Source organism: Buteo buteo, chromosome 3, assembly GCF_964188355.1.
Source record: "Buteo buteo chromosome 3, bButBut1.hap1.1, whole genome shotgun sequence".
In the NCBI taxonomy this organism is placed as follows: Eukaryota; Metazoa; Chordata; class Aves; order Accipitriformes; family Accipitridae; genus Buteo; species Buteo buteo.
The window spans coordinates 70,283,847-70,300,036 of NC_134173.1; the positions used below are offsets into that span (position 1 = coordinate 70,283,847).

Sequence of the window (16,190 nt, forward strand, 5' to 3'; positions counted from 1 at the left end):
TAGAGAAAAAATGTTTCTTGCCCTACAGCGGGGACACAGATGGAGAGAATTTTTAGAGCAAAAGCTCCAAAGGAAGCTCCAGCATCACTCCTTTTCGATGAAGCGGACCCAGGTTGATGCACACGTTGCCACAGAGGAGAGGACACAGGAGGGGAAGAGCTTTGCTGAGCAGTGCGTGGTTAACCAGGAGGTTTCATTCCCCCACTAAATCGCACATTTGCTTACACGGTTGCACCACTTACTCTGATTTATATCAGGTGAATATAGAAAAGTAGAGGCGTGAACTTGAGAAGATGATGATGAAGATGGGGTTTTTTTTGTGGTAAACAAAAATAGAGAAAGCTCACTACAGGGTTTTCTGGTTTCCTTATATAAAGTATAGACACAAAGCCAACTGGTTTTTTATTCTTAATGGAAAGTCCTCAGAGCATCACTCACCAGCTATTTCAGTTTGAATCAATGAAGTCTCTTCCCCAGGAATACAGTCATTAGCTCCTCCAGTCTCTGCTGATAGACAGGCAGGGCTTACATTAGTCATGGCTAACAACTTGGAGCAACTTGCAATAAAGCTAAATTACGCCTTTGACAAAGTAGCAGACTTCCTTACCTCATTGTAAAGAAAATTAAGGGTATTCTCCAGTCAAACAGCTGTGCATGGCAAATTTGGTTCAATATATTTAACATTGTAGCCACACTTTCAGCCAGGAAAAGGTGGCTCAGCTCCACAGCAGGAGCAGATGTTTGTATGGGATAAGTGAACCAGGGTGAGCAAAATCTTCCTGTACTGCGCCTTTTTGACAAGTGTCCCAGAATTCAGTGGTTTTTCACTACACTGGGTGAATCATGGGCTGTAGGTATCCTATGGTCCGTAAACACAGGACCCTCCACACTCATCTAAACAATGTTGTATGTGCCTTGTCATCTCCCTTTGCGAATACACCTTGCTAGTCTGCCGAGACAGCCATTTACCACCTCTTCCCAAAGACAGTAATTAAGACATTTGATTCAGTCACTCATGTCCCCCATGCTTTTAGTGTTTATAAATATTAATGACCCTGATTGCTATATAGCACTACTGTAGTTTAAAGCTTGGAGCATCTCAAATAGTCATGGCAAAGCGACAGTTATTGGGAAATGAAAGCTGACAAGAGAATTCAAGAATAAAATTTTCAAGGGAATAAGGTGGGCCATCGCATGAGGCCACCCATCTTGCTCCTTGACATTATTTCGCTGTGTTTAGGTAGTTCAAACACTGTGCAAGTGTGTCACTACACCAAAATTGTGCTTTGCAGCAATGACAAATGTGACTTGTTCATTTTAGAATATGCAGGGGTATAATAACGTACCAGTTCCCTTTAGAGCAGCCTTATGAAAAGGTATATTCAACTTCCCTTTTATCACGATACAGACCAGTATGACATAAACACAGCCTTAAAGATAAGCATGTAGACAATCAAAATGTAAACAAAAAGTATATAAATTTGGGGCTGTAGAGGAGTTGGCCATGATGATCTAAAGGCAACCTGTGCTTCCCCACCCCAAAACTGTACTTTTGCCTTTGACACTTGTCTCAGTGAACACTAGCTTAACTTGCGCTAATAAAGATCAATTTTCTTCACAGCAGAGAGGTATGCCATAGCCTTTATTCCAGAAACCCCAGTATTTTCAGCTAAGAGCTTCCCTCCGTTCTAGGTTGCAGACCTTTTCTTACAGATGCCACTCATGACCAGAAACCTAGTGTACTACCTTATTTTTACTTCACTGCTAGCAACTAGAGTCGCTGCAGGTCATTAACGAGACTTGTCTGGCTGAAGAGCTTCCAGAATTGCAATGAAGTAGCTATTTAATATCCTCAGACAAAAGGTACTATGCAAATAAAAAGCACTGTGTTGTACCAAAGAGGGTCCTCTGATTACCATCTCTCATTAGTCCAATAGAGGTAAATGGATTCTAGCCTGAGTTTTTGCAATACAGTTTCCTGGATAAAGAGTCTTTAGTTTAAAATAAACCCTGCTAAACAAGCTATAGTCCACTTAGCTTGACAAATTTAAACAATTAACCTGCGGGAAGCCAAGCTTCTTTTTCATATTTGCAGGTCAGCTGCCTTGAGACAATGTCTGAAGTACAAATAGGCTTTCAGGGTCAGATTCTGATTTCATTCAGCACGGTGTAAATCAGGAATAATCCCTTTAGAGATTAGTAGGAGTGAGATCAGATTCAGGCTCTTGGAATTAAGCACAAACCATGTGCTTGCTGGGCTTATTCTAATTCTGCTAAGTACAAAGCAATTCTCCTTCAGCATGTCCCTCTCCCATTCTGTCTAAAGCACTCTGAGCTGAGGAGCAAAGGAAGTGCTGCTGATAACACCCAAAGGAAGACGTTTGTCACTGCAAAATACTTTTGCCTACAATGTTATTAAATAAGCCTTGCAGTTAAAAAAAAAAAAGAGACACCCCCCCCTCAAATTACACAGGCAGAGCAAAGTTGTGTTTAAAGATCCCTCCTGACCCCTGAACCATGAAATGACCTACAGTAACCATCTTTTACAAGAAACAAACACATTTAATTACTTTGATTTACAGCATCTGTCTCTGGTTCTGGCTATATATCAAAGGAAAATATAAGCAGAGCTTTTGCTAGATGCATGCAACATCCTTAGGAAGCATCTCAACAGGAATTCCAGCATTGTTAAATGAATGCAATGTCATCTGAAAGTCATTTGTGTCTTTCCCCTGCCACCGTCGCCTTTGAAAGGTCAGGCAATAAAAAGACAAATATACCAGCGAGTACCTTGCTTATTTTTAGGTAAGGTCAAAAACCAAGTCACCACCTTGATGAAACTGTGCGTCACTGTGCAACTATACCAAAACGATATAACTTTTGCCATTCATGGTGCTTGTGGTACATCCCTGCTAACATACCCGTTTGAGTGTGCACCTAGAGAATCGTGGTGAAAGAGCCTAAGATAAAAGCCTCCATCCTATTTAGCTCAAGATACAAACCTCACAAGTGATGGGGAACTATGAAGTTACCCACTGAGAAGGATAGTATGAGCCTGCATAAATACTATTCTCATTTGATGTGGAGTAGTTTAGTCTCCCTGCCATGATGCTTACATCGTTTATGCCTCCCAAAATAGCCTATTGAGCAGACTGAAGGACACCTTTAATTCTAGATGCCAGCTGCGCTGCTTTGTTCTGCACCTCCTGAAAAAAAAACCAATTTTAACGCTCCCAACACCCAAGTCACTCTGCAGGTTCCCACTGCATGCCTCAAAAGATCACTCATCAGGTTTGAAATCTTTTACCATGTAATGTTGACAAGGATCCCTTACTCTGTGGCCTTTGAGGAATAAAAACAGTCTTGTAACATTCTCATGTCCCAGCAACTTTGGACAGGAATTTGGAATTTAATAGGAGCTATAAGTGGACTATCAAAGGCTGACACACCCATGAAAGAATTTCCTTTGGGAAGGGGAAGGTAACTTTGTAAGAAAGAAAATTTTATCTTTACCTTCACCTGGACTTTTGGATGTTGATGACTGATGGCTCTAAGAAAAGTACTCTGCTATAGAGATTGAAGAGTCCTGTTGGCTTTGGATAAGGAAACCACCATCGACAAGCCTGTTTGTACAACTGCCATGTGTTTTAAAGATTATGAGACGTCACAAGCTTTGTTAAGTCTCATTAAGCAGATGACAGCTTCAGCAATCGATTCAAACACACGTGCTGAGCAACATCCCTGTGCTGACTCAGAGAGAACCATGCTGCTCACTGACTCTGTGAGATATTTTGGTCTTGCCTTCAACAGTCTCCAGGTAATGAGCAGATCAAGCCCTAATGAGCTCATTAGATATGACAAGTCTATACTCAAGGTTACTGTGCACGACCCTATTCTCTCTTGGAGAAAGGTGAAACCGTCATGCAGCATTTGTTACTGATGGAAGAGAGGATTAAAACCAAAACATGGCACTTGGTTGAGATGTGGAAACACCTTAATTTCCTTGGAAGTCAATATTGTTGGTGCCAGCCAAAGCGATGCTGCCACATACCTGCTCAGGAGTAGCGATCAGCTCAGAAGAGAGCGTGGCAGCTGGTAGGGGAGATCTGAAAGATTGATTCTGACAGCTATAAAAGCAAGAGGGTTTTTAATATTCAGAAAAGTGTCAGTGCCCTAATAACAAAATTTCCGTCTCCAAGAGCTACACTTGTCAAATGAAACCTGATTAGATACAAAAGTAAAAAAGGCATCTGGGCTTTGACAAATTCAGAACGGTTTCCTTTGTAGAGGTGAGGGGCTGTGAAGGAGATACTTTTCAAAACGAACAAGTCTCACCTGGTTTTACCCTCAACGTGACCCTCGGGCACCGATGGCAGAATGCCACATTTCACAATTTAAGTGAGGAGGACGCCAGCAGCGGAGGAGCAGGTGGCACCAGTTCCAACGGCACCAAGTTTCACCCTGCGGAAGAGCCGTCTTGCAAAGCCGGCTGGTTTCTTCCGAGTGGGAAGGGTTACACGCCACCCTGGTAATCCCACCCGCCGTGAGTGCACCTCTGCCAAACAAGCCTGAAACTCCCATAGGAAGCAAACCAGGTTGCCTCGGGGTCTCTTGTTCCACCTCCAGTCTGTTCCATGAGAAGCACCTCACTGAGGACACACACCGATATCTTTTGCATCTGCATATCGCAGCCAGTAAATTTCCAAGCAAGACAGTAAGGGTGTAAAATTTTTACTGGCAGACAACAGCCAAGACTCATAATATTATTTTCCAAATTCAGAGACATGCCAAAAGTGTGGTTAGCAGCTCTGAGACCAACCTCAGGGGAGAGTTACACCTTGACGAAATGCCTTTTTTCCAAAACAAAGCTGTGCTGGTTTTTTTCCTTTTTTTTTTTTTCATAAAATGCAGAGAACCTCTAAGTTTACGTGTGGTAAGATAAATCAGGGAAATGACATTTTGAGCAAAGCGTCTTTAAGAAGTCACACACACACACAAAAGAAGAAAAGTTGGATGTGTGGATCCCTGACAGCTCGCCTGAGGAGGATCTAAGGATTGTTTTCTGCTGCACTAACATCTAACTCTTGGTCAGGCTTGTTCCCACAGGACAACTGTCTTTCTTCCAAAAGAACAACTTTAAATGGGGCAAAATTCTTAGGATTGTTTGTCAATTAGTGCGATGACAGTCCCCACAGACAGCACTTGGGTATTTTAAGCCACAGGGACAAAGGGCTACTATCTAAACTGGGGTGGGGGAAGCTCCTCTCCAAGAAACAATAGAGGCAGTGACCGCACTGAGCACTTCTGGCTTAATCTGGTAGAATTTTAGCTTTATAGAGCATTCTTCACCCAGAGCTTTTACAGGTAAAGGAAAAGCCAGTATCCTCCTTTTAAGCCGGCAGAAACAAAGCAGGACAAATGAACCCCCCTGCTATGCCAGCAGCGGGTCAGATGGCAGCAGAGGAAAAAACGAGCAGCCTCTTCTCCTGGTGCTCTGTGAGGCAGAGACATCCCCCTCCGAACGAGCTGGGAATGTAAATCTAACCTATTGATTCTTTTCCATCCAAACCTCCAGTTTTTCCCCTATTAAAAAAAAAGAATCCCAAAAATGAATTGCAATTACATAGCAACATCCTCTGCCAATACTTAGACTCAACCCAGTATCGACAGGAGACCCTTGCCTTGCAGAGAGGCAACTTACTCTAAACTCCTTTGTTCCATTGCTACTAGCAAATGTTTTAGCCACTTCTGCAATTACTGAATCACCTTGTAATTTTCAACAACCTTGTATTTTTTCAACAGCCAGCATCTCTCTCCTGCTCCTTCGCTCTTTGGCCTCATGACCACTTATGTAGTTGCTCGAGGCTTACTTCTGTTTGAAGCACTGGCCATTTTACACAGCAGAGTTACAGTGCTTTTGGAGAAGCCCAGGTAGGGCATAAATCAGTGTCTTAACTGGGCATTTACACCCAGCTTTTGTTGGTGTAATTTAACTGTCTGAATTGTGAGCATTATGTCAAATCACAGCAATACCTGGAGGGCAAATATATATATTGATAATATATATATTTTTTCTGAAAGCTTCTATGATTTTAAAGGACTTTGGAAAAAAAAAAAAAAAACCAGAAGAAGGTGTCTCAATTTCTATCACTTTTATTTCCTGGAACTTGAGTGAAATTCCCACTTGTAAGAGACCTAACCCACCCCATTTTTCCTCAGTCTGGAACGTGCATGACAGTTCTCCAGTGTCCTCAAATACTTTACAGCGCACGTATCCTACAGGTGAATGAAACACTTGCAGTTTCTCAAAGCGGCCAAAAAGCACCTGAATATTGCACACAACTATGTATGTAGTTAAACAAGTCCTATCAAACCTAATCTGGTGGCTTGGGGTGATGTTTGTCTGTAATCAGTACGCTTTTTAATAGGTTTGCTTTATTAGGTTGTCTCCCTGACTACACATACATCTTGCTGCCCTAGCAAGCTAATGAAGTGCCCATTTGAGATGGCAGGATGGCTACGCTCCAGCGTCCCCGCAGTTTTATCACAGAGTTGTGTAGCTGCTGCTATTTCACGCATCCTGCTACCATGATACAGGCTTTTCCTCTATCATTTCTCATCTGCAGCAGTTTTTAATTTTGCATATCTATTTTTGCATATTTTTGCAATATTCACAGAAAAAATCTGCTGTGACAGCAGATTCCCCTGTAAGGTCTCAGGAACCAGGCAAGCAAAAGCAGCACACCGACAGCCACATGGAAAAAGCACCAAACTGCACCATCCTTGCAGCGCTACAGCGATAACCTCATCGCAGCAGACAAAGCAGAAATATAGGTGGGTTTTGTTGCATCGGCAGTGCTTTTGCACATTGCTGATGACTGCACTACTCAATGGAGTGGCAGACAGCGAATCGCTAAAGCCAACGTGTCATCTCTAAAGCTCTTCTGTCCACGCGGTTTAAGATTTTCTTTTACCTTCCCTATGTCAAAATCAAGCTGTTGGTTAAAAGAGCAATGTTTATGTCCTTACTGGAGTCTCCACACGTTTGGCAGGCTGAACCCAACTTCCAGGACATAGAAACACCGTCATTTACGGGACGGGAGCAGAGAGCTGAGACGGGACAGGGCTCGGCTCTCCAAGCCGACTCCAGGGTCTCAGCCACAAGCGTGTCCTCCCACCACCAAGCTTGTCCTCAGATGCAAAGTTTAAGCATCCCCTCCCGATGTCTTGGTTCTCTCTGACGTTGGCTCACAGAGAACAAAGCACAGCAGAGGAAGGGGAGTGGTGGGAGCCACAGAAATAGTCTGTTCTCCTCTGGCAAGCAGCAGTTGTGGAAACGGGACTGGTAAGAGGAAGAACACATGCAAAAGGACAAAAACCACAGAAAGGTACCAGAACAGCAGGGCTGAAGGATGTTTCAGCGTCTACTCAGGAAGGAGAGAAATGTAGATGAAACTAGGAAAACTCTCCCTGAAGCTCTGAAGAAGCTCTCAGTATCTCACATACACTTTGTATTTCTACGGGCACCTCAAGTCACCACATCACAGCCATCAGAATAACATCAGTAGAGGTAAATTTTTCACCTGGAGATGAGATCTTGAAGCAAAGCCCAATCCTCTGGCCCCACAGCTGCATCTCCTGCCCAGGCGCTCCCTGCGAATCCATTATGGATTCCCCAGTTACAAGGGCAAGCCACACCATAGGCATTTCTGGCAGCCCAAAAGAAAGGAGCTGCCTTTTGCCAAATTTATAAAGCAACCCCACACTATCCTTCCAAACTGTTTTCTTCCTCTTAGCACAATAAAAGAGGACTTTGATTTCCATATTATATTTTCTAAAGAAATTTTCACAAGAGTCTGTTTAACTATTAGCCTTTTAGAAAGGCTAATGCAATTTTTCCTTGCATTTCTGTGTTGCCATTACAGCATAATCTGCAGAGCATGAGAGATGATAACTTCCTAACTTGCGTAACTTCATTGCAAAGGTTATGGCATTCTCAGCTGCTGAACTGTATGTGCCTCCATGTCCTGTATGCAAACTCAGTATCTACCTGCTTTGTGTTTCCACCAGTGCTACTGCTTGATCACCTAGAGACATTATTAGGCAGCCCTCAGAATTAACATTTGAAGTTTGATGCTGAACTTTTGTTAACGGGATACAGGGCAAGCAAAAGTTCATTTTTACTTTTCAGGGTGATTTTTTTAGGTTAGAATTAAGCCAACTGTTTGGGAATAGCAGCAGGTCTGTTTGTAAGACACAGAGTGAAGCCACGAGAGACCTGCTCATACAGTCTTCACTTCTCAATAAGAGCAAATTTTATCTGAACGGAAAAAGCAAAGGATGTGGGAAGGGGAAAGAGAAGGGAAAGATCAAGAAGGAAGACTTCTAATTCTTCTAAGAAGCATTACACTGAGAAGCAGGAGAGATCTTTCTTTACTTGAAACGCACAGAATTGCCCCTGAAGAGAAAAGCTGGGTGAACCTGCTGAAGAATAGTAAGTTCAATACAAAAATAGTTTCAAAGAGACAAGAAACAAAAACCCAAATTCAGGTATAATATCAATATTGCCATCGGCTGACATAAACTGTGTCGATGCAGGTCACATCAAATTCAGAGGAATCATTCTGACATTTCTGAAGGCAAACTTTCTTCTTGGGTCTTTCAAAATTACTAATTTTGACTACCTGAGAGTTTGAAATGGACCTGGAATTAAGATTACATAAACCAAAAACCAAGAATGCTTCACTTGATCAAAACCATAATTAACTTGACCTGCCTTTGTTTAACTGAAGTTTGCTTTGATTCAATGTACACCAGCATTTTCCTCAGTTTTGTCACCAAAAAATCTAAGAAGTCAGATCATCTGCACAAACAGATTTAAATCAAGATCTAGTAAGAGAAAGTATTAGATGCATGGTGCGACAGCATTAGCAGCTAAAGTCTCGCACTAATGCAGGCTGCAGCCTGTATACCTGCTCAAGGGCAGGTCATGTAAAAGACATCACCATTTCCCATCAGACTAAAGGAATTTAAGATATAGGCATGGATGCCCTTATTGCACCGACAGCTTCATACGCACTGTAGAGTGTCATAAAAGAGACAAATACTGTAAGGTCAGCTCCGATTTAAGTTGCAGGTAGCCCTATACCATGTTCTTTACACATGACTTTGTAGAAGTCTCAGGATGAACTAACACAGGTCTCTGCTTCAAGACTAATCCCAAAGGACTGTCTGTAGGACTCAAACAGGTATGTTTCAACCCAAATATTCAGATGACATCTTCCAATTTGATCTACGGTTTTAGATGCCAGGATGTAAGCAGGTACCTTAAAAAAAATATCCAAATCTGGCCACGTGTAGCATGCATTGAATTTGAGCTAGAGATAGGGAACCTGATTCCTACCTAAAAAAAACGGAGAGGTGACGCCTTATGCTTCCCTGGCAGGGTCATATTAACTGAGCTGGCAGATTTGATAGAATTAGATTTCTTTGTCGAGCTGGTACAGCGCTGTGATGTGTCAGCACACACAGCATTTCAGATAAGTAAGATTAAGTCATTGATTGAAGATCCAGCCTCCAGAAATAATGTAGTGTCCTTTAAAAGGAACAACCTTTGTTTTGTGTTGGTGTGCCACAGCTGAAAAAAAAAAGTTAAAAAATCCACCGATCCTGGGAAAATGTCAGTAGCAATTATCTAGTCCAGAGAGATTTTAAAATTGCATCCAATTTAATACCTCAGCTTCACCGTGCCAGTTTTTGCTCTGCAGAATGATCCTCCAAAGGGATGGAGAAGGACTGATGTGGCTTGGGGGAGTTTTAGGGGCACCCAGAGTACGCGTGGTCACCTCCACGCCAGCAGCAGTCCTGTGTCAGGCACCAGCGAGGTGGGGAAGGTCAGGCTGGGACCCTGTGGGCTCTGACCACAGCCACTCGCTTCTCCTTTACCCAAACCCCTTGGGGTGGAAAGCCACAGAGGGCTGAGCCTGCATCAAAAACTACTGCTGGGAGAAAGGACTTCCAAAGAACTGGAAAAGCTCCTACAAAAAACAAAGGCTCTATTGAGATGATGTCCTCAGAGCAAGAAAGCTACATACACTTCAAACATTTGTCACCAGACGCTGGGTACAACCACTTACATTGTGCCTCTTTTGCACCCTGCGATACCTCGCGATCAGCCGACAGAAATGGCTGGGGTTTTATGAAGTTTAGATTTCCTGAAATAATACAACCCCTCTCTGCCCAAAGGCTTTGTCGTCTTGTACGCAAGGCACAAGTCTTCTTCTCCCAGAGGAAGGATGCACACGTCAGTCCGGACGAAGGAATTTAATCGAGAGCACTTCAAAGCACAGCAGAGCCAGGAACAAATCGCTTTCTGCCCTCCTTTCCCCCCAGAATTGTATTTTAACAATTACTACAGTCTTCACAATTGACGACATCCCTAATCTTAACTCATGCTTCAGAGCGAACTTCTACCGATGTTATTGGGAGTTTCTTTTAAAAAGAGTCCCCCAAGGCCCCCCATTTTCCACACTCCACGGCTATTTCACAGCTGTGGGTGTTGCGCAGCCCTGACTTACAGGAGCTTTTCAAAGCCTTATAGGACGTTATCCACAAAGTGACTTGAGTTTGCTACTTACAAACTAGAGCGCGGGACGCCCATCACCAGTGGAAAGGGGAAGCTGGGGTAAGAGTGGGAAAGGTGACCAGATGGGTGATGGCAGTTCCTCCGTGGCTGCTATCAAGGAGTGCCAGGGTGGCCCAGAACCCTTGTCAGAACACGAGGAGTCACAGGAGGTAGGAGACAACTCCTCTCTAATGAACTTGCCTCCTAAAAAGAGGCCACTTGCGTTGATGTTGTTACCTGGTTCGTAAGTTGAAGGTTAGTGCCCAGAAACCACATCTAGCTCCCACAGGGTCAATTCAGTTGCCAACCACAGGTTTCAGATGCCACTGGAGAGGCCCTAGACATCAAAGTCACCTTCCTGGGGTCTCAAATATGCCACAAGGAGTCAAAGACTCATACAGGCACTATGGCCATAAGATCAATACAAACATTAACAACAGCAATTTGTCTGCAAGTTTGTGTCTCTAGCGTTAGTCATAGTTCTCAGGAAACACATGTATGGGACAAGGAAGTTTCTCAGAATTTAGGGTGGAAATATTTACAAGTGACAGATAGTCCTAAAGTTATTTTTAACTTGCATACCTCTGACTTACTTAGATTTTCATTTAGCAGTTATTAGGCATAACAAACATGACAGACAGGTTTTGATGCAGTTAGGCAGAACTACGTACTTCAGAGAAAGGCAAAAGTATGCCTTATTCAGTGGCATTTATGCCCATATTTTAACCTGTACCAGTAATCTCAGATCAGTCAAAAATGCAGCTGCGTCTCTTCTTGCAAGTTTGGGTATACGCAGGCTGTTTAGCACGTATTTATATCAAAGTTATTAGTACAAAGCTAACCAGGCTTGCACTGAAAGGTTTCATCAGAGTGTGTTGGAAGAGGGGCTGGCTATTAAAAATAATTCTTCCACTTAAGAAGTGCTCCTGGGTGAAAACAAATAGCTTCTGGATGCCCAGGTTACAGTCATGTTCTATGCCAGCATCATATTGCCTTTGAAAAAAAAAAAAAAAAGCATGCTGCAAGGGAAAGACAAGGACACGAAAGAAGAAATTTTTCTCCTGCTTCACTGATTTGTCTATCTACAGAGGAGTGCTCTTTCAGATGAGACACCGGTAGTCCTGTGCTGCCTTCTGCAAAGTATAAAATATATAGAAGATACAGGAAATTAATTAAGTCTGGTATGAGAAAGAAAAAAGTTAAAGAAACTTTACATGTAGCGTCTGACAGTGTTGAAACAAGACAAAAAATACATCCTTATTCAGAGTTCCCTCAGCCAGTGCCATGAAAAGCTCCACCAGGTGGTGGGATTAACAGCACTTGAAACATGCTATGGAGCTGGATTTGCTCTTACTCCTTTGCTTTTAAAAGCACATTTCTGCTTCACCATGCTTTTGAAAATACTTCTGAAAGAAGCTCCAAATAAAAACGTATTGCTACGATCATTTAACAGAAGTGTTTGCAATGCACTTGGCATAAAAGATGCTGTAATAACCTAGAAGATGGTACCACCATCTGCATGACCCTAATTTCCCCTCAAATTACTCCCAGTTTTACATAAACAAAAAAGCAAATTGATAAGCAGATACAAACTCTTACATAAAATGATGTTTAGTTTTAAAAGCTACCTTCCTCAATTGAGATGCCATCACCATTACTCATATCATCAAGTTTGGAAGAAAAACTGCAAACAAGGCTGCAAGCTCCTTTCTGGCCAGGATGTGTGAAAAAATTCATACAAATAGGGCAACTCACTCTCTCCACTGCACAATCAGACTGCGCACCGAGTGAGTGAGCCAAAAGAATAAGGAATTGGATTTTTCTCTTCTTTTCTTCTTTCAGAGACTATGCTCTTACATGCTACTAGCAGAAAGGTGAAATAAATGTATATTAGACAGGAGTGTACTTTACAAATCTAGTGGTAGCTTTAAAGCTGCTTTGGCAGGACCCTAGACCGGGACTTTGTTGAGGCACAGGATTTAAACCTGCTGCCGCTGAAATGTTACCCTACAGCAGCACCAAAATAGAGTAAACGAAGTGAGAAATTGGCAGAGGAACAGAGCGCCAAGTTCACCATAGACCTACGCTGGGGTTTTGTTGTTTCCAGGATAATCAAGACAACAAGTGCCTTTAACTAATAAACAAATCCGCCTTTTTTATTCACATCCAACCATTCCTTCCTCCACCCCCAGCCACCACCTGAACACACATTCAAACAGAAAAAAAACAGAAAAAACCGTCAGGCTCCCAGAGGAGCCCAGAAAGGACCTCCAGCGCAGCTGTGCCCTGCAGACAACCATCGTGCTGTTGCCAAAACCAAGGAGAAGGACCCAGGGCCAACGCCAACTTCTAACATGAGAGCAGCACCACCACCTTCGGATCGAGCCATAAAAATTAAGGAAGGGTGAACATATCGGCTGCAGAAGGCACTGGCTGGCGTGGATAGCACGGGACGCTATGGATGTAGCAATCCAAATATTTCCAAGCAGCTGCTTTTCACAGAGCCACCCCTCCAGCTAAAGCCGTGTAAATAATATACAGGAGCGTGCTGCTAATTGAGTATCTTCGGAACTGCCAAGAGGCAGGAAGACTCCAGTTAAAGGCAACTCTTCATTTTAACTTATGTCACTGAAGAACACCAACGTACACGAACTCCTGAGGACAGGATCAAAGTAGAATAGGGACTTTCTTTTTTATATCCTTGAATTTCCTGTCCCTTTTCCACACCGAAATTTAATTTCCTTTTCAAAGTGAGCTTTTAGAGCTTATGAAAATTGACCCAAAAGATTACAAGGGCTTTGTCACCCTTCCAATCTCTCTGAAAGATCCATAATTAGGGAGGTTTTCCCTTTAACGTGTGTGCCCAGCAGGCAAATATATAATTCGGACTTACAATTATATATACAATGAGTTATTTCAGTGTATTGGATACATACAAGCCCAACCGTTACAAAGAGTTGAAAAACCTTGTGCGCCTCAAATGAGTAAATATGCATCAAGGCTTTTTTTTTACCGGTTTGTTTTCATTTATGCCAAGACTAAAAGCAATCACAGTAAGGACCTGGGATTTATGTTTGCTATAAAGATAAATACATCAAGTGCAATAAAAACACACCTAACAACCAAACTGCTGACCTCGAAGATTATTTATTTATACTTCACTGGAAATTAATTCTGCAAGCAGAGATGTGCGAGCGGGTACCTAAGACAGCTAGTCTGCTTTTTTTCCCCCCTCTAACGGAGTAATACTGACTTTCCTCTCTCGCCGCACAGTCTACCCCAGGGGACAGAAGAAAAAAAAAAAAAGAAAACCAAAACCAAGTACAATAAAAAAAAAAAAGCAGGGTGCAGGACTTCGCCAGGCTGATCCCTCCCGCTTTCCAGCGCCCACCCTGCAGTTGCAGGGGACAGGACCGGTCCCCCGTGGGCCGGGGGATGCCGTGGGGCAGCCTGGGGAGAAGGGGGGGGGGTGGTTGTTGGGGGGGTTTTCCCCGCACGGGCATCACCCGAAGGTGCGTCTGAGCTCCGGAGCCCCCCTCGGTCCCCGCAGCCTCCCCTCCGTCCCCTTCCACCGGGGAAATCCCGGCCGGTTGGGGCGAAACCTCCCCGCTCCGGAGGCACCCACCGGAGGATGCTGCGAGCTCCGCCAGCGCCGGGACCCCCCCCCCCCCCCGCTTTTGCTTCTAAATAACGAGACTTAGCGATTAAAAAAGAAACCAACTTAACGGCCGAACGGGGAGCTGGAAGGGAAGGGGGAGGCTCCCGCCGCGCCTTTTGCAGCAGTGGGGGGGGGGGGGGAGGAAAGCGGGAGGATTTGCAGGTAAGAAGGGAGGAAGGGGGAGGAAGAGGAGGAGGAGGAAGGCGGCGGGTCCCGCGGTACTCACGGCGGGGCGCGGGGGGCCGGCGGGCAGCCGAGCCCCATGGCCAGGGAAGGGCGGTCGCCGCTGCTGGGGCCGGTGCCGCCGCCGCCGCCTCCTCCTCCTCCGCCGCCGCTTCCTCGCTCTCTGCCTGCGCTGCCCGCGGAGCCTCTCCGGGCGGGGGCCCCGTCCCTCCCCTTCCCTCCCCGGCACGGCTTCCTGCCCGCTCATATAGCGCGCCCCCAGCCACGTAGACGGCGCCGGGGAGCCGGGCAGGGCGGTGCCGGGGCGGCCCCTTCCCTTCCCTTCCCTTCCCTTCCCTTCCCTTCCCTTCCCTTCCCTTCCCTTCCCTTCCCTTCCCTTCCCTTCCCTTCCCTTCCCTTCCCTTCCCTTCCCTTCCCTTCCCTTCCCTTCCCTTCCCTTCCCTTCCCTTCCCTTCCCTTCCCTTCCCTTCCCTTCCCTTCCCTTCCCTTCCCTTCCCTTCCCTTCCCTTCCCTTCCCTTCCCTTCCCTTCCCTTCCCTTCCCTTCCCTTCCCTTCCCTTCCCTTCCCTTCCCTTCCCTTCCCTTCCCTTCCCTTCCCTTCCCTTCCCTTCCCTTCCCTTCCCTTCCCTTCCCTTCCCTTCCCTTCCCTTCCCTTCCCTTCCCTTCCCTTCCCTTCCCTTCCCTTCCCTTCCCTTCCCTTCCCTTCCCTTCCCTTCCCTTCCCTTCCCTTCCCTTCCCTTCCCTTCCCTTCCCTTCCCTTCCCTTCCCTTCCCTTCCCTTCCCTTCCCTTCCCTTCCCTTCCCTTCCCTTCCCTTCCCTTCCCTTCCCTTCCCTTCCCTTCCCTTCCCTTCCCTTCCCTTCCCTTCCCTTCCCTTCCCTTCCCTTCCCTTCCCTTCCCTTCCCTTCCCTTCCCTTCCCTTCCCTTCCCTTCCCTTCCCTTCCCTTCCCTTCCCTTCCCTTCCCTTCCCTTCCCTTCCCTTCCCTTCCCTTCCCTTCCCTTCCCTTCCCTTCCCTTCCCTTCCCTTCCCTTCCCTTCCCTTCCCTTCCCTTCCCTTCCCTTCCCTTCCCTTCCCTTCCCTTCCCTTCCCTTCCCTTCCCTTCCCTTCCCTTCCCTTCCCTTCCCTTCCCTTCCCTTCCCTTCCCTTCCCTTCCCTTCCCTCTGCACCCCTGTGGGTTTTGCTTGGAGAGGTGCATGCCGCACCCGTCGGGGCTGATGGGGCGAGGGATTGGAGTCGGGGGGCTCACGGCAGCCAAGCCGAGTTTCTTTTTCCCCCTGAAGGGGTGAAATGCCTGCTCCCAATGGGACCTCTCGAGAGGGTCACCGCCCAGAAATTTCTCTCCCCCCCGAAAACCCCAAAACTCCTGAAATGGGGCTGTGTGGATCCTGAAAGGTGAGCGCAGCAGGGAAAAGTGGGAAGAAATGCCGTGCTTCTCACAGGAGGAAGCGTCTGTCGCATCATTAACGATAATAAAAATTAGCATGGAGTAAATAATGCTTTCCCTCCATCCAGCATCAGACATTTTTAAGGTGACTGTAAAACGCTGTGGAATTAAAAAGAATACAGCATCATTAAAGAATCTCCCCAACAGATACATTCCACTGATAAAGCGTCTGCTAAAACTATTTAACAACATAATGCTGGCTTTTTTAGTGTCGGTGTGTAAAGACTGGAGCCAAGACGAGAAGCGGGGAGGTTAGAGCACCTCCAAAGAAGCAAATGATCTC

The 16,190-nt window shown here is 45.3% G+C and overlaps 1 protein-coding gene across 2 annotated transcripts in view; it reads right to left on the reverse strand.

Annotated features, from left to right (window-relative positions):
- The window catches only part of ST3GAL1 (ST3 beta-galactoside alpha-2,3-sialyltransferase 1), a 79,354-nt gene extending 64,713 nt beyond the window's left edge, over positions 1 to 14,641 (reverse strand). Inside the window, exons 1-2 of one of the 2 annotated variants that reach the window (XM_075023998.1) lie at positions 14,509 to 14,539; positions 439 to 507 (exon numbers count right to left, since the gene is read on the reverse strand). The gene's annotated coding sequence lies outside the window, so the exon portion shown is untranslated. Of the gene's footprint in view, positions 1 to 438; positions 508 to 14,508 lie in introns of both variants that reach the window. The other variant, XM_075023997.1, reaches the window with a different exon arrangement.
- Between the last annotated feature and the right edge of the window lie 1,549 nt (positions 14,642 to 16,190).